The sequence below is a fragment of the Rattus norvegicus genome, chromosome 3, assembly GCF_036323735.1.
Source record: "Rattus norvegicus strain BN/NHsdMcwi chromosome 3, GRCr8, whole genome shotgun sequence".
NCBI classification, from domain to species: domain Eukaryota; kingdom Metazoa; phylum Chordata; class Mammalia; order Rodentia; family Muridae; genus Rattus; species Rattus norvegicus.
In genome coordinates, this window is record NC_086021.1 from 86,801,621 (window position 1) to 86,821,851 (window position 20,231).

Genomic DNA, 20,231 nt, shown 5'->3' on the forward strand with positions numbered 1-20,231 from the left:
GAGGTGCCAAAGAGAAGACCAATGCTCTTTGTTTTTTAATGTTCTGTGGGTGTGTGTTTTATAGAATATTAAAAGTAAGGTGGATGTTCACATTTTATTCCTAAGGAAAAATACCTAAGTTTAGTTAACACATTAAGAAATTAAAATATCTAACTTTTTGGTTTAAAGAAATTGATATCATGACATCACTAAGAACATACTTTGAGCTCGTTGTACATTAGAGCTAGATTTGTGGATTATCTTATTTAACAATGATTTTAAATATATTACTTACAGCTATTTAAACTGAAATGACCAGATTTTATTTTACTTCAAAGAATTTAAGGAATAGACACTAAACTCTGAATAAAGTACATATGAGTAACAGTAAATATTTTTTAAAAAATACTGAACAATGAATTATTAGTCATTTGTGATTGGAAACTGATGATGTTTCAATTTCTTCTAGCCCATATAGTAAGGACTGGGATACATGACACTTCTCATCCATCTATTTTTCAATTGTCTCTTATTTGCCTAATAAATATTTATTGTGTGCCTATTATGACATTTGTAGGCATCAATTAAATAAAGATCAAATACTGTTCATGATCTAAAGGAAAGCTATACCTGGTAAGCATAACATACACTTCCTAATAATGCAATTTGAAGAATAACAGGAAAGGATATGTGTCATGAACGCACAGGCAGGAAAACCAACAAGGAATGCCCACATACAATTGTGGGAACTTAGAAAAATGAATTTTTAGGGTGAAGAACGGGACAGTCAGGGTTTTAGATATATGTAACAGTGTGCACTGGGACATTGAAGTTTGTGACACAGATAATCGGTCCTATACAGTAGGACTCATGTGCCACATTCAAGGTTAAGACCATCGGGAAAAGGGTTATTACGTAAGTGAGAACTGTAAGATGCAGAAGTGCTCAGTTTCCTCTTGGAATCAGCATTTACCTCTTAGTTTTTAAAATGAGTGAATTAATTAGCTAACATTAAATTGAGGTAATGATTATGAAAATTTAATATGCATTAGGACAGAATGAAAACAAGGGGAATAACAGAATAAAGATTTAATTACTTGTTCATGACCAATTGGAAAGTGCTAGTAAAATATCCTTAGTTTGTGGCATGACATGAGATATAGAGAGATTGGGAAGTTGCTATGAATTGAGTTTTGACATAAAAGAAGTTAGTGAAAATTACATATAGTCACATGAGCTAGAGGGCACAGCATAAAATTATTTCTTGGTTTCTTGACCAGGTGCCATTTATCTATAGCAGAATAACAAGTGCCAATATCCCAGAGATTACAGAAATTCAAAAGATGGTTGGAAAGATGAGACGAGTTCAGTTCTGGCATGTCTAATTTGGAAGGATCAATAGTTAAATTGATATTTGTGAAAACGGGTATCTAGTGTTAGGAATGAACATTGTTGTGATGTTTGACATATGGATATGCATGCCACTGAAATATCATTATTAATGGCATTACACTGTGTGTGGTCAGTAAGCTTAGTTATTAGTAAAGAAGTGATAAGAATGATGTCAGTGTAGTTCTCAGCAATCTCACCAGATAGAATTGTTAATTACTTTCTAAAGATGTGGTGACGTACATGGGCACACTGTGACCTGGAGATCAGTGGGAGAGACATGAACAGAGGAAGATGGGATGAGGATTCTAGTGACTAACCATCCCGATTACAGTTACAATTTATTATCAGTGTGATCTTGGATAATTGTCACAGGAAGTGGTTCTATCTCCCTGAGTCTCATTTTCTTGGCTGGAATAATAATGGTTCCTATCATTTACAAATTGGCTTTAATTTTTATTCAAAAGTATATGCTTCATATGAGAAGCAAGCAACCAACAAATACTTCTCAACATTCAGAAGGTTTTTGGTCAATCATCCAAAATTTTGAACTAATGTAAGAAATCTCCTTTTGTCATGCAATAGAAATAGGTGTTTGTATTACACACCTCACCCCAGGAACAAAACATAGAGTATAAACCAAAGTATAAAATGTAAAATTTAGTAGTCTGTTAGAAGTCCATTCTGGTTTATCTTGGAAGACTGGAAGCCAATTCAACTCACTGAAGCTAGACAAAAAGGTAGAGGTCTCTCTTGCTACAGGAATCTGTAGAGATTTGACAATGGGAACAGGGGGATTCAAATATGTAATATCAAAGTCAGCACTATTTTATCATTAAACAAAAAGGCTATGTTTCACTGTACAAACATATAGCAACTGAAATACATTAACAGAAGAACGAATATTAATTGAATAAGATAAAGACAAAATTGTTACCCATACCTACATAAAATGTATTATTTATCTATCTAGTAATAACAAATTAGAATTCAGCATATGACCAGATTGTCAATTTATAATTTTTCAGACATATAATCACATTCATATAATTAGTATACTCTTCCTACTACCTATATTTTATTTTATTTTATTTTATTTATTCATTCTACCATTAATACATTTATTGCTTTGAAAGTCTTTAATCAAAGAAGCAGTTAGATAGATTGCTTAGACTTGAAAGGATTTTCTCAACATTCTGTCACACATATCTTATAGGTTAAGGAGGGGTGAAATATGTCAATTGCTAATCAGAGTGGAGAATATGACAAAATAAATACATATCTGAACATTCTAAGGACCAATATAAACAAAGACATGGTTTAGAAATAAAAAAAATATCTGAGAAGACTTAGCACACTGCCTGAAATCCCAATACTCTAGGGGTGAAGGCAGGAGAACTCTATGTTTGAGTCCAGCTTTACACATATTGTAATATATTGTCTCAAGAAATCAATGACACATTTTAGACAAAACTAAGTGCATTTCATAATGCTCTGAAGAGAAGGGAAAGCCTCATTGTCATTTTTGATAATTCTGCAGTCTATTAATATCATTTCTATTGTCAGTATTCTCCTGTGTTAAACTAGCACAAGATGCAAAATATATCAAAGACTGTTCCATTATTAGCTGTGGAGTGATGGTGATCACCGCTGTATGCAGCAACACAGCTTATTTTCATTCATTCTGGTTGAGGAAAAATAGGCAGCATTTGCTTACAGTGCCAGCATTATCCCATTCAGGACACCAAGAGGGAAAAAAAAATCGTTCTTTCTAGAAAGGGTTTAAAATGATTGGTGAAGCTTGCCTTTGATACACACTTACAGAGACACCAATTTAATACAATTCATAAGTTGTTCTATAAGAGGAATATGCTAGGAACATCTGTAAATTCGTTAGGATGCATTTTTAAATCAGTAGCATCTGATCTATCCTGTCTCTGTAGCAGTTCTGAGGAAAAGAATGTAGAAAACTAACAATTAAGATGACTTTAGCAAAATTGCCAGTCAGTAGGACATACCTACCTAACCCCAATTTCCGATCCTTTACCACTTCAAGTTAACAAAAAACTTACTGAAGAATGAATAAATGGGCTATTGAATAAATGTTACTTGTATTATACAAGAGCTAAAAATGATGACACTAGAAATTATCAGGAAAAATGACACTCATGACCTTCCCTTCAGAATATCATGTAGTGCACATGGTTTTTCATTCTTTTTACATATGCAATAGTGGGCATTCAACCAGGACCTTGCACATGATTTTTACAATCCCCACCAATGACATGGATACTCCACATGACATTCCTATGCTAGCATTTTTTCTTCTTACTGTATATGGGCTGAGACAGTTTACCAAGTGGTGGACAAAATGGTAATCATTGTCTCTTCCTATTGATATTCATTTCTCCTATAGGATTTGGATGGGATGATCCCATGTCTGTGTATTGTGCTTTAGTGATAGAAGAGGACTGCATTTAGGGGTAGGTAGCTGTGTCCTACTGACTGGTGATTTTGCTAAAGTCAACATGATTGTTAGTTTCAATTTCTGCTAATAGAAACAATGGTTTGGCCTAAACAGTTTGGGGACTAAATGAAACAACTGCTGTAAGCTGAATTCCACAATACCTTACATATTATAAATGCTGTATGTTTTTCTATGACCAATATCATCATTTCTCCAATTCTATCATATTTGCTTTCCAATCAGACATGTTCGAGTACATATTTCCAATAAAAATTCTAATTGATTCTTGATGACTAGAGTTATGTTCTCTAACAATGCTTCTCAAACCTTAATATCAATTACTTATTGTTTAAAAATGCCATATTTGTAAGTTGAACTCTGGCCTGCCAGTTTTCTCCACTCTTCTCTAATCTTTGTATGTTTTTATTCTTTGCCAGGTTCTTTAGATCCGTGTCCTCTCTGCAGTAAACCTTCCATTTACAGAGTCTCCTTTTAAGTAGAAAAAAATATGTTTAAGCTCATGCCTGTTTTTATTATGTGAATTCTTTCATGTTGGGGGCCTGAGAAGGCTTTATATCTTCTCTGTTTCAACAACACAGTCTAACTCTTTAATCATTTCACATTTGTAGGAAGGTAATTCACACATGCTGACCATGTGCTTATTCAACTGTATGTTTTTATCCATTTTAATAGGTTGATGCCTTTTATTTTCCAGAAACAAGGTAAAACCATCAGAGATAAAGAGATGAGAAAGATCATAGTACAAAGAAAGCAATATCATCTCTATTGTTTATAAGGGGCAATGCTACATTACTTGGATTCTGGGATTTTTTTTGGCAGTAATACTGCTTTACTTTCCCTATGGGCAGAGGGCTATTTTATATGATGCTGTTTTTATTACAGTGAAGGAATAACTAGAGCCTTGTTCTGGACATGATTGATGATAGCCTTTCAAGGAGTAACCCAAATTATCAATGAACAAGACAAAAGGGTGGGACTTTTCTTTAGCAGAGTCAGCTGGATCAGCGGTTACTTGACAGGATGTGTTGTTGTAAGTCATCTATTTACATGCAGGAAAAGGTCTAAAATGTTGGCTGTTTTAACATTAAAGAACCGATTATTTAAGACATATACAATGAATAAAGAGAATGGGAATTCAAGGTCTTTATAGTTAACAGATTTCATATTGATAATTGATTCTATTTCTAGTGTCAACAAAAATTGTTTTCACTTACTAACTCTTTGTACTTAAGCAATTTGTAATAATAGTATCATGGTGTTTCTTACATTTCCTGTGGGCTTTGCCTAAAATAAAAAATTTTCATAAGGTATAATTTTCTAGGCACTTTAGAAATGAACTTTTCTCTGTCTAAATGTTTTCATCCATTGACTATCCCACTACATGAAAATAGGCATTACTACCAGAAAGGCTAAAAACTCAGTGCTTGAGACCAATGACATGTCATTTGTTTATTGACTTAATTTGAATTATGTAATTCAGTTGACATTATAGTACATATCTAAAAAATAGCTACTGTTAAATTCACTTCCTTGTGAATAAAATAGTAATCACATGGCCCTGTTTTTATTAATTGTTGATAACTAGAATCACATCCTTACCTTTTCCCTCCTATAATCATTGTATTGTGCTCTATAAAAAAAGATACTTTTGCCTTAGTGTAACTATTTCCATACAAATTGTGTGATTGTGTGAATAAAAGGCCAAAGTGCTTTGCTCAGTGAAAACAATGTTGTAAGTAACACATGCTATAAGTTACACATAGCTTTGTTATTTGTTAACTGCACTCACTGCCTTAGAACTGTGAAGGAACTATTTTTTTTCTGATAAGAATTTTCCATATTTTTTACCATGTTCCACTCACTTCTTATTTATCTTTCAGATATTGATTCCTGGTTTCCCATAAACACCAGAATCAGTGGGTGCTCAACTCCCTCATGCAAAATGCCATGGTGTTGACATATCACTATACATACCCTCTCAGGAAGTTCACATAATCTCTAGATAACATGTAATACCTAATCCATGTAAATGCTATGTAACTTCTTATACCATATTTTAAAAAGGAATAACAACAAAAATAATTACACTTGTTCAGTACAGATTCAACTATATCACACATTTTATTTCCATAGTTGGATAAATACTATTCAAGTTAGGGTTACAATTGCTCTGCTGAAACACCATGACCAAAAACAACTTGGGGAGGAAAGGGTTTATTTGACTTACACTTCCACATCACTGCTCATCATCTAAAGAAGTCAGGACAGGAACTCAAACAGGGTAGAAACCTGGAGGCTGGAGCTCACTCAGAGGCCATGGAGTGAGGAGAGGCCATTTGCTGGCTTGTTCCTCATAGCTTGCTCAGTCTCCTTTCTTTTAGAACCCAAGACCACCAAGTATGGAACCTCGTACAATGGCCTAAGCCTTCCTCCATCAGTCACTAATTCAGAAAATACCCTATAGCTGGATCTTATGGAAGCCTTTTATGGTTTCCGCCTTTCACATGACTCTAGCTTCTGTCAAGTTGACATAAAATTAGCAGGGACAAACATACAGATGCAAACCGCACAGATTCAGAGAGTTGCCTTCACTAGTCTTGATAAAAAGTATATTTTAAAATATTTCTTATAGTATGAATATTAGTTCTTTATTCAAAAATAAAGCTCACAAAGGCAGCAGTTTTCATCTTACAAATGAAAGAAACTGTGATATACAGAGGTGAAATAATTATCTGTGTTTGTGCACATAACAGGCAGCAGATTGAGGACCCCAAGCCTGGCAGTTTGGCAACAGGCTCTGGCCTCGACTCCTCTGATTTGCTACTACTATGCCATTCTTGGGTACTCCATGGTTGAAAAGGTTTCAGAAAACTAAGTGGACCTGACTTTTTGGTGGTTTTTTTATTTAGTGTCAGCACTGAGGTGATAGGAAAGGCAGTGTTTAGTTCTCTCCAAACTATTTTCAAATGTTGGTGCTATATTTCATCCATATAAAAAGAGAAAAAAAGCAAACAAGACTGAGCTTGTGGGTTTTCTATTTTTGATTAACTGGGGGAATAGGTGCATTCGCTACTTTGAGTAGGGTGTAATTCAGACTTTCTTAAATGAAATGGTGTTTTTCTCCTGTGTTCTATTGTATTGATTTGAATGCATGTTAGGGTTCAAAAATGCTATAATAAAAAAAATATGAACTTGCTTTCTATACCCCGACTCATGGTGTGCTTGAAGTCTTCTGTTTAAAGACGTTATTCTTCTGTTTAAAGCTACTTTATGTAGCTGGATCCATTGGCTTCAACTCCTGATTCCTTTGGTATGAGAAAGGAAACACAAACAGCTCCGTTCTGCATTTCGATGGTCTCATATCTAGCTTTGAGTTCCTAGGAATCTTTTGTCCAGAATCCTACAAAGTGATTTAAAAATAGTTTTTAAATAAATAGTGACCCACTGGCAAATAGAAAATCATGATTTCTCCAATGGAGCATTACTGGATGTATCAACCTCACTCCAGGGTAGGTTCTAAGCCCAGGAATTGTTGGCCAAAATAGCCTCCATTGTAAGTGTGTGTGTGTGTGTGTGTGTGTGTGTGTGTGTGTGTGTGTGTGTGTGTAAGGGGAACTTTTGTTTCATTTTGCTATTTTTGTCTTAATTTTTGTTTATTTTGACTTTGCTCTTTGTGTTTTGTTACTTATTAGAGAGAATGAGGGAGAAAACAGAGTTGGGAGAGGAAGATCTGGGAAGAGTTGAAATAGGAGTGAGTAAAACATCACTAATGTTCAGGAATCATAATACCTACAGGATCTTCTTAAAACTGATGAATGAGTCCTTCTTGCTGGGTCAGGTTTTGAACATTGCCAGCTGACCTGATGATTTCTGGTTAAGGACTGCACACTGAGAGCCTCAGGGTCAGACGGACCAATCACTAGGACATAAAAAAAAGTCCTGCACCTCCCTTTATATTCTTCTTATAGTTCAAAGTGATTAATTCCCATGCATCACCCCATTTCTATCTTGTAATAGTAAATGCAAAGTGCATTTTCTCCTAATATTACTTCCTATTGTCTGCTTTATATTTGCACATATTTATGAGTACTTGATTAATGTTGGCTAGTAGTCGACTCAAAATCTATCAACAAAAATTTATTATTCTGCAGTGAAGATAAGTAACGTATCCTTTCTCCTGTTTTGATGTATATTGTTTTAAATTACATTCCCTCTATTTTCCCACAGAATGTAAGAACTCACTCCTATCAAACTGTGTTTCATTCTTCACTTTTTCTTTCTCTTCTCAATTTCTAGAGAACATAATTCTACTTTCAACTTTTATGAGATCAACACTTTTACATTCTGCATGTGAATAAGATCATGCCATGTTTGCCTTTCTGTTCCTGGCTTATTTCATCTAACAGGAGTTTATTTAAAAGGAAAGGTAATTAAGCTTTTGGATGTGCACAGAAGTGAGTCAGAGGTGAAATGGTAGTTAATGATGTCTTAGAGGTCTTTAAAAGTTCACTGGATTAAAATGTACTCAGTAAGTAGGAGTTTTGCAGGAAGTACAAAACATGAGTTTTACAGGCTGATCCATTAATATAACCTCTATAAAGATATAATAAAAAGCTAGGAAACATGATTTTTCAAAAGAGAAATTTTGAGAAAAATAAAATTAGGGTGTTTTTAATATTTAGATGTAGAAGTTAAAATGTTCTTTGATTCATAAAAATTTTATTATCTTTTCATGTTAAATAGCATCTCAGAAAGTAATTTTACCATCTTTTATAGTTAAAAATGTCTATTGCTAGGCCTGGGGAAATAGCACTTCCCATAAAATACTTGTTTGGCAAACATAAGTACTTATGTTTGATTCGCAGCTCCATGGAAAAAGGCAGAGATGTGTTGTTCTGAAACATTTTCAGCACTGTGGAGAGAGGCTATATGCTTTGGTTTGATTTTGTCAACTTTATACAAGCTGGAGTTATCTACAAAGATTGAGCCTTGGTTGAGCAATTATCTACATCAGATTGTTCCGTATTCAGGTCCATGGAATTTTCTTGATTGATGATTAATGTGGGAGAGCTTGCTTGCTGCAGGTGGTACCATTACTAGGTAGGTGGTTCTGGGTTGTATAAGAAAGCAGGCTGAACAAGCCATGGGGAACAAAGCAGTCAGCACTGTTCCTCTACTGCCTCTGCACTAAGTTGCTGCCTCTAGGTTATTGTTTGAGTTCATGTCTCCAGTGATCAAATAAGCTGTGAGATGAAATAAACCCTTTCCTCCACAAGGGTTTTGATCATGGCGTTTGTCATGACAATAGAAAGCAAATTAGAACAGGAAGAGGATCCTTGGGGCTTGCTTATCAGCCAGGGTAGCCTGATTGAGCAGGCTTCAGCTCTATGAGAGGCTTCATCTCAACACAAATAAACCAACATCCAAGGAAAAACAATGTCTGGACAACTGAAGTTGTATTTGGTCCTTCACATGTGTGTGTGTGTGTGTGTGTGTGTGTGTGTATATATATATATAAATGCCAGCATCCACCTACCCACATGCACACACACACACACACACACACACACACACACACAGTATCTACTGTTTAACTTAATCTATTTGTATATTATTCTGTAAACTTTAACTTTGTCAAGAAGTATTCCAGGTTCTGGAATAATATATTTAAATTCTATAGAATCAAAGTCTTAAATAGCAAGCATCTAATTTAGTGTTTTAGCCATGGTACCTATCCCACAAATATTTTTGAGCAAAGTAAAGGATAAATAAAAGAATGCCTGATTAATTCATTAAAGATTGCATCTTACAAAGAAATAGTCCTGAAACCAGTAGATAGCTTTCTTGGCTATAAACATAATGGAGAAATCGAGTCATGTTGCTGAGCATGGCAATGTGTTCCTTCACGTATTATGCAAAGTCTCCAGTAAATAAGATGTTCAGAGACCTACGTCTACTCAACCTCCGTGAGTGGTTGTATCCCTGCTTCTGTGTCCAGGTAATTACTTATGTGCTTTTTCACACCCAAGTCAGATATTTTCAAAATGTCAACACATGGACCTTCCACCTTTCCAGGACCCTATTCCTTTCATTTTTTCAGTAGCTTATTTTATTTCTGAGGACCTAGGTTCCAAGGAAGACTAATCTACCTCATGTGACAAATGAAACATGATACAAATATTCTACCTGCCTATCAATAGGCTTTTCACCTAGGGAGAGGGGACTCTTTTATTTCTCATGACGGTCAGTGAATATTTCAAAATGGCTACGGAATGAGAAGTTAGTTGAAAGCATGTATAGATGTTGATTGAAATTGGCAGGGACCCTATTTAAATTCCTAGTCTTATAGGGAAAAGTTACAGGAAAAAGCTGGATGACCAAGTTTCCAGAACAACTTATAGAGCATGACTATGTAATCAATTAATGTATGCTAGGCTGGACATTTGACTCATGCCCATAAATGCTGGAAAGCTAATGACATAGAAGACTTTAAACGAATTGTTAGCAGCTTGGAAACGAGTACCTCAGTTTTCTAGGTTAGGTTGTAAAGAGACATTAGAAATCTGAACACCGAAGTCCCACACCCGCGGATCCCGGCCCGCAGCAGCTCTCTGCTCCCAGACCCGGTGAGAGAGAGACCCAACCGCCTGGTCAGGTGGGCACTCCTGAGGCTGCAGAGCAGAAGAGACCACCAACACTGCTCACCCCTGCCCACATCCCTGGCCCAAGAGGAAACTGTATAAGGCCTCTGGGCTCCCGTGGGGGAGGGCCCAGGAGCGGCAGGAACCCTGCCGGAGACACCGCTGGACCCTGAAGGAAACAGACCGGATAAACAGTTCTCTGCACCCAAATCCCGTGGGAGGGAGAGCTAAACCTTCAGAGAGACAGACAGGCCTGGGAAACCAGAAGAGACTGCTCCCTGCACACACATCTCGGACGCCAGAGGAAAAAGCCAAAGACCATCTGGAACCCTGGTGCACTGAAGCTCCCGGAAGGGGCGGCACAGGTCTTCCTGGTTGCTGCCACTGCAGAGAGCCCCTGGACAGCACCCCACGAGCAAACCTGAGCCTCGGGACCACAGGTAAGACCAAATTTTCTGCTGCAAGAAAGCTGCCTGGTGAACTCAAGACACAGGCCCACAGGAACAGCTGAAGACCTGTAGAGAGGAAAAACTACACGCCCGAAAGCAGAACACTCTGTCCCCATAACTGACTGAAAGAGAGGAAAACAGGTCTACAGCACTCCTGACACACAGGCTTATAGGACAGTCTAGCCACTGTCAGAAATAGCAGAACAAAGTAACACTAGAGATAATCTGATGGCGAGAGGCAAGCGCAGGAACCCAAGCAACAGAAACCAAGACTACATGCCATCATCGGAGCCCAATTCTCCCACCAAAACAAACATGGAATATCCAAACACACCAGAAAAGCAAGATCTAGTTTCAAAATCATATTTGATCATGATGCTGGAGGACTTCAGGAAAGACCTGAACACACTTAGGGAAGCACAGGAAAACATTAATAAACAAGTAAAAGCCTACAGAGAGGAATCGCAAAAATCCCTGAAAGAATTCCAGGAAAACACAATCAAACAGTTGAAGGAATTAAAAATGGAAATAGAAGCAATCAAGAAAGAACACATGGAAACAACCCTGGATATAGAAAACCAAAAGAAGAGACAAGGAGCTGTAGATACAAGCTTCACCAACAGAATACAAGAGATGGAAGAGAGAATCTCAGGAGCAGAAGATTCCATAGAAATCATTGACTCAACTGTCAAAGATAATGTAAAGCGGAAAAAGCTACTGGTCCAAAACATACAGGAAATCCAGGACTCAATGAGAAGATCAAACCTAAGGATAATAGGTATAGAAGAGAGTGAAGACTCCCAGCTCAAAGGACCAGTAAATATCTTCAACAAAATCATAGAAGAAAACTTCCCTAACCTAAAAAAAGAGATACCCATAGACATACAGGAAGCCTTAGGAAGTCCAAATAGATTGGACCAGAAAAGAAACACCTCCCGTCACATAATTGTCAAAACACCAAACGCACAAAATAAAGAAAGAATATTAAAAGCAGTAAGGGAAAAAGGTCAAGTAACATATAAAGGGAGACCTATCAGAATCACACCAGACTTCTCGCCAGAAACTATGAAGGCCAGAAGATCCTGGACTGATGTTATACAGACCCTAAGAGAACACAAATGCCAGCCCAGATTACTGTATCCAGCAAAACTCTCAATTAACATTGATGGAGAAACCAAGATATTCCATGACAAAACCAAATTTACACAATATCTTTCTACAAATCCAGCACTACAAAGGATAATAAATGGTAAAGCCCAACATAAGGAGGCAAGCTATACCCTAGAAGAAGCAAGAAACTAATCGTCTTGGCAACAAAACAAAGAGAATGAAAGCACACAAACATAACCTCACATCAAATATGAATATAACGGGAAGCAATAATCACTATTCCTTAATATCTCTCAATATCAATGGCCTCAACTCCCCAATAAAAAGACATAGATTAACAAACTGGATACGCAACGAGGACCCTGCATTCTGCTGCCTACAGGAAACACACCTCAGAGACAAAGACAGACACTACCTCAGAGTGAAAGGCTGGAAAACAACTTTCCAAGCAAATGGTCAGAAGAAGCAAGCTGGAGTAGCCATTCTAATATCAAATAAAATCAATTTCCAACTAAAAGTCATCAAAAAAGATAAGGAAGGACACTTCATATTCATCAAAGGAAAAATCAACCAAGATGAACTCTCAATCCTAAATATCTATGCGCCAAATACAAGGGCACCTACTTATGTAAAAGAAACCTTACTAAAGCTCAAAACACACATTGCACCTCACACAATAATAGTGGGAGATTTCAACACCCCACTCTCATCAATGGACAGATCATGGAAACAGAAATTAAACAGTGATGTAGACAGACTAAGAGAAGTCATGAGCCAAATGGACTTAACGGATATTTATAGAACATTCTATCCTAAAGCAAAAGGATATACCTTCTTCTCAGCTCCTCATGGTACTTTCTCCAAAATTGACCATATAATTGGTCAAAAAACGGGCCTCAACAGGTACAGAAAGATAGAAATAATCCCATGCGTGCTATCGGACCACCACGGCCTAAAACTGGTCTTCAATAACAATAAGGGAAGAATGCCCACATATACGTGGAAATTGAACAATGCTCTACTCAATGATAACCTGGTCAAGAAAGAAATAAAGAAAGAAATTAAAAACTTTTTAGAATTTAATGAAAATGAAGATACAACATACTCAAACTTATGGGACACAATGAAAGCTGTGCTAAGAGGAAAACTCATAGCGCTGAGTGCCTGCAGAAAGAAACAGGAAAGAGCATATGTCAGCAGCTTGACAGCACACCTAAAAGCTCTAGAACAAAAAGAAGCAAATACACCCAGGAGGAGTAGAAGGCAGGAAATAATCAAACTCAGAGCTGAAATCAACCAAGTAGAAACAAAAAGGACCATAGAAAGAATCAACAGAACCAAAAGTTGGTTCTTTGAGAAAATCAACAAGATAGATAAACCCTTAGCCAGACTAATGAGAGGACACAGAGAGTGCATCCAAATTAACAAAATCAGAAATGAAAAGGGAGACATAACTACAGATTCGGAGGAAATTCAAAAAATCATCAGATCTTACTATAAAAACCTATATTCAACAAAATTTGAAAATCTTCAGGAAATGGACAATTTCCTAGACAGATACCAGGTATCGAAGTTAAATCAGGAACAGATAAACCAGTTAAACAACCCCATAACTCCTAAGGAAATAGAAGCAGTCATTAAAGGTCTCCCAACCAAAAAGAGCCCAGGTCCAGACGGGTTTAGTGCAGAATTCTATCAAACCTTCATAGAAGACCTCATACCAATATTATCCAAACTATTCCACAAAATTGAAACAGATGGAGCCCTACCGAATTCCTTCTATGAAGCCACAATTACTCTTATACCTAAACCACACAAAGACACAAGAAAGAAAGAGAACTTCAGACCAATTTCCCTTATGAATATCGACGCAAAAATACTCAATAAAATTCTGGCAAACCGAATTCAAGAGCACATCAAAACAATCATCCACCATGATCAAGTAGGCTTCATCCCAGGCATGCAGGGATGGTTTAATATACGGAAAACCATCAACGTGATCCATTATATAAACAAACTGAAAGAACAGAACCACATGATCATTTCATTAGATGCTGAGAAAGCATTTGACAAAATTCAACACCCCTTCATGATAAAAGTCCTGGAAAGAATAGGAATTCAAGGCCCATACCTAAACATAGTAAAAGCCATATACAGCAAACCAGTTGCTAACATTAAACTAAATGGAGAGAAACTTGAAGCAATCCCACTAAAATCAGGGACTAGACAAGGCTGCCCACTCTCTCCCTACTTATTCAATATAGTTCTTGAAGTTCTAGCCAGAGCAATCAGACAACAAAAGGAGATCAAAGGGATACAGATCGGAAAAGAAGAGGTCAAAATATCACTATTTGCAGATGACATGATAGTATATTTAAGTGATCCCAAAAGTTCCACCAGAGAACTACTAAAGCTGATAAACAACTTCAGCAAAGTGGCTGGGTATAAAATTAACTCAAATAAATCAGTTGCCTTCCTCTATACAAAAGAGAAACAAGCCGAGAAAGAAATTAGGGAAACGACACCCTTCATAATAGACCCAAATAATATAAAGTACCTCGGTGTGACTTTAACCAAGCAAGTAAAAGATCTGTACAATAAGAACTTCAAGACACTGAGGAAAGAAATTGAAGAAGACCTCAGAAGATGGAAAGATCTCCCATGCTCATGGTTTGGCAGGATTAATATGGTAAAAATGGCCATTTTACCAAAAGCAATCTACAGATTCAATGCAATCCCCATCAAAATACCAATCCAGTTCTTCAAAGAGTTAGACAGAACAATTTGCAAATTCATCTGGAATAACAAAAAACCCAGGATAGCTAAAGCTATCCTCAACAATAAAAGGACTTCAGGGGGAATCACTATCCCTGAACTCAAGCAGTATTACAGAGCAATAGTGATAAAAACTGCATGGTATTGGTACAGAGACAGACAGATAGACCAATGGAATAGAATTGAAGACCCAGAAATGAACCCACACACCTATGGTCACTTGATTTTTGACAAAGGAGCCAAAACCATCCAATGGAAAAAAGATAGCATTTTCAGCAAATGGTGCTGGTTCAACTGGAGGGCAACATGTAGAAGAATGCAGATCGATCCATCCTTATCACCCTGTACAAAGCTTAAGTCCAAGTGGATCAAGGACCTCCACATCAAACCAGACACACTCAAACTAATAGAAGAAAAACTAGGGAAGCATCTGGAACACATGGGCACTGGAAAAAATTTCTTGAACAAAACACCAATGGCTTATGCTCTAAGATCAAGAATCGACAAATGGGATCTCATAAAACTGCAAAGCTTCTGTAAGGCAAAGGACACTGTGGTTAGGACAAAACGGCAACCAACAGATTGGGAAAAGATCTTTTCCAATCCTACAACAGATAGAGGCCTTATTTCCAAAATATACAAAGAACTCAAGAAGTTAGACCGCAGGGAAACAAATAACCCTATTAAAAAATGGGGTTCAGAGCTAAACAAAGAATTCACAGCTGAGGAATGCCGAATGGCGGAGAAACACCTAAAGAAATGTTCAACATCTTTAGTCATAAGGGAAATGCAAATCAAAACAACCCTGAGATTTCACCTCACACCAGTGCGATTGGCTAAGATCAAAAACTCAGGTGACAGCAGATGCTGGCGAGGATGTGGAGAAAGAGGAACACTCCTCCATTGTTGGTGGGATTGCAGACTGGTAAAACCATTCTGGAAATCAGTCTGGAGGTTCCTCAGAAAATTGGACATTGAACTGCCTGAGGATCCAGCTATACCTCTCTTGGGCATATACCCAAAAGATGCCTCAACATATAAAAGAGACACGTGCTCCACTATGTTCATCGCAGCCTTATTTATAATAGCCAGAAGCTGGAAAGAACCCAGATGCCCTTCAACAGAGGAATGGATACAGAAAATGTGGTACATCTACACAATGGAATATTACTCAGCTATCAAAAACAACGAGTTTATGAAATTCGTAGGCAAATGGTTGGAACTGGAAAATATCATCCTGAGTGAGCTAACCCAATCACAGAAAGACATACATGGTATGCACTCATTGATAAGTGGCTATTAGCCCAAATGCTTGAATTACCCTAGATCCCTAGAACAAACGAAACTCAAGACGGATGATCAAAATGTGAATGCTTCACTCCTTCTTTAAATGAGGAAAAAGAATACCCTTGGCAGGGAAGGGAGAGGCAAAGATTAAAACAGAGACTGAAGGAACACCCATTCAGAGCCTGCCCCACATGTGGCCCATACATATACAGCCACCCAATTAGACAAGATGGATGAAGCAAAGAAGTGCAGACCGACAGGAGCCGGATGTAGATCGCTCCTGAGAGACACAGCCAGAATACAGCAAATATAGAGGCGAATGCCAGCAGCAAACCACTGAACTGAGAATAGGTCCCCTATTGAAGGAATCAGAGAAAGAACTGGAAGAGCTTGAAGGGGCTCGAGACCCCAAAAGTACAACAATGCCAAGCAACCAGAGCTTCCAGGGACTAAGCCACTACCTAAAGAGTATACATGGACTGACCCTGGACTCTGACCCCATAGGTAGCAATGAATATCCTAGTAAGAGCACCAGTGGAAGGGGAAGCCCTGGGTCCTGCTAAGACTGAACCCACAGTGAACTAGTCTATGGGGGGAGGGCGGCAATGGGGGGAGGGTTGGGAGGGGAACACCCATAAGGAAGGGGAGGGGGGAGGGGGATGTTTGCCCGGAAACCGGGAAAGGGAATAACACTCGAAATGTATATAAGAAATACTCAAGTTAATAAAAAAAAAAAAAAAAAGAAAAAAAAAAAAGAAATCTGAACACCTATGAAATATATGCCAAATATTCTTAAAATATAGCTTCAAAAATTTTAGGACAGTTTTTTTAATCATACTTTTTTATTGGATATTTTCTATTTACATTTCAAATGTTATCCCCTCTCCAGGATTCCTGTCTATAAACCCCCTATTCAATCCCCCTTACCCCTTCTTCTATGAGGGTGTTTCTCCACCTATCCAACCCTTTCAAGCCTCCCTGCCCTGACACTGGGGAGTTGAGCCTTGGTAATACCAAGGACTTCTCCTCCCATTGGTGCCCAACAAGGCCATCCTCTGCTACATATGCAGCCGGAGTCCATATGTACCCTTTGCCCTTTGGTTGGTGGTTTAGCCCGTGGGAGCGCTGGTTGGTTGGTATTTTTGTTCTTATGGGGTTGTAAACCCCTTTAGCTCCTTCAGTCCTTTTTCCTCCATTGGGGACCCTATTTTCAGTCTAAGGGTTGGCTATGAGCATCTGCCTCTGTATTTGTCAGGCTCTGGCAGAGCCTCTCAGGAGACAGTTATTTCAGGCTCCTGTCAGCATGCACTTCTGGGCTTCAGCAATATTGTCTGGGTTTGGTGGCTATATGTGTATAGACTGGATCCCTAGGTAGAGCAGTCTCTGGATGGCCTTTCCTTCAATCTCTGCTCCAAACTTTGTCTCCATATTTCCTCCTATTAATATGTTTGTTCCCTCTTCTAAGAAGCACTTTGGTCATCCCTTTTCTTGAGCTTCATGTGTGTGTGGATTGTATCATTAAGTAATTCAAGCTTTTAAGCTAATATCCACTTAACAGTGAGTGCATACCATATGTGCTAGTTTGTGATTCGGTTATCTCACTCAGGATGATATTTTCTAGTTCCACCCATTTGCTTAAGAATTTCATGAAGTCATTTTTTTTTTCTGATTCTTTTTTTTTTGCCATTTTTTTTATTAACTTGAGTATTTCTTATATACATTTCGAGTGTTATTCCCTTTCCCGGTTTCCGGGCAAACATCCCCCTCCCCCCTCCCCTTCCTTATGGGTGTTCCCCTCCCAACCCTCCCCCCATTGCCGCCCTCCCCCCATAGACTAGTTCACTGGGGGTTCAGTCTTAGCAGGACCCAGGGCTTCCCCTTCCACTGGTGCTCTTACTAGGATATTCATTGCTACCTATGGGGTCAGAGTCCAGGGTCAGTCCATGTATAGTCTTTAGGTAGTGGCTTAGTCCCTGGAAGCTCTGATTGCTTGGCATTGTTGTACTTTTGGGGTCTCGAGCCCCTTCAAGCTCTTCCAGTTCTTTCTCTGATTCCTTCAATAGGGGACCTATTCTCAGTTCAGTGGTTTGCTGCTGGCATTCACCTCTGTATTTGCTGTATTCTGGCTGTGTCTCTCAGGAGAGATTTACATCCGGCTCCTGTCGGTCTGCACTTCTTTGCTTCATCCATCTTGTCTAATTGGGTGGCTGTATATGTATGGGCCACATGTGGGGCAGGCTCTGAATGGGTGTTCCTTCAGTCTCTGTTTTAATCTTTGCCTCTCCCTTCCCTGCCAAGGGTATTCTTTTTCCTCATTTAAAGAAGGAGTGAAGCATTCACATTTTGATCATCCGTCTTGAGTTTCGTTTGTTCTAGGGATCTAGGGTAATTCAAGCATTTGGGCTAATAGCCACTTATCAATGAGTGCATACCATGTATGTCTTTCTGTGATTGGGTTAGCTCACTCAGGATGATATTTTCCAGTTCCAACCATTTGCCTACGAATTTCATAAACTCGTTGTTTTTGATAGCTGAGTAATATTCCATTGTGTAGATGTACCACATTTTCTGTATCCATTCCTCTGTTGAAGGGCATCTGGGTTCTTTCCAGTTTCTGGCTATTATAAATAAGGCTGCGATGAACATAGTGGAGCACGTGTCTCTTTTATATGTCATTTTTTTAATAGCTGGGTAGTACTCCATTTTGTAAATGTACTACATTTTCTGTATCCATTCCTCTGTTGAGGGACATCTGGAGTGACCCATGGCTCCAGTAGCATATGTAGCAGAGGATGGTCTTGTGGAACATTAATGGAAGGAGAGCCCCTTGGTCCTATGAAGGCTTGATGCCCCAGTGTAAGGGAATGCCAGGGAAGGGGGGATGGGAGGGAGTGGATGGGTAGGTGGGGGAATACTTTCACAGAGGCAGGCGGAGAGGAGAAGAGATATGGGGATTCCAGAAGGGAAGGGGATAACTTTTGAAATTTAAGTAAAGAAAACATCAACAAAAAAAGAAAGAAATAAAATAGATCAATCACTTAAGAGCAAGCACCATCTTCAAGAATGTGCACTTGTTAGGTTGGGCTCAATGTGAATATTTGAAAGGTTTAAAACCACACTTACTTTTTATTTATTACCTTTTTTCAGTTACTGGGGATTGGATTCAGGGTCTTGCATATGCCGATCGACTATTATGATGTCTGAATTACATCTATAGCACCTTTAGTTGGCTTATTTAGTAAGCTTATAACATGTTTTTCATTGTTGGTAAGAGATGCAGCATAGATGACTTTGGGAGACAGGTGAAGAAATGAGCTGGGGGGTGGGGGTCAGTGCTCTTTAATTGCCTTCCTGCCAGAGTTCTCCCTCCAGTGACATTTGGGAATATGATAAATTTCTCTCTGCACTGAAAATGCTCTGTCAGACTGGCTGATGTCCAGAATGGAGACACTGGGCCCTACCCAGAGACTGCATTGTCATTCTGCGCAAGGAGATCTGTAACCATTGCACTCAAAAATTGGAAAATGGGCTACTCAATTTGCTTTTGTCCCTAAAAATTAACCAATCAAACAGTGGTAATATCAAAACTTCCATATCAGTAGCTATTAATCTATTTTTATAAGACTTAAGACCTATGCTAGTATTCAATATCTAGTAGATGGCAGTAATCAATTGTCAGCAAAGGATAATGCTCTAAAAGTTTTTGGAAAAATCTGAAAAAAATATTGCCAATCATATGGTAGCTGATCAGTTATAAGAACCATGGCAGTCATAGGACAGAAAATAAACTTATTTTACTTTTAAATTTAAGCTTAAAATCCAAATCTTAAAATTATTTTATTGGTAAATACTCAAATACCCCACCTAGACATAAAATGTAAAACCCAAACAGAAGAACTCTTAATACTGAAAGCCGCTCAAGTGCAGAGGAATGAACAACCTTAGGTCCACTGTACTGCAAAACTTTATGGTCTATATTTTCTCATACAGGGAATTAAATTTGAAAGAGGTAGCAAATAATGGCAAAAGTTAAAGAAAGCTCTGAAAAATCGCCATTGCCGCATGCTTTCAATTTCGTCTCACTTTCCACTCTTGGTCTTAAAGGTGATTTAT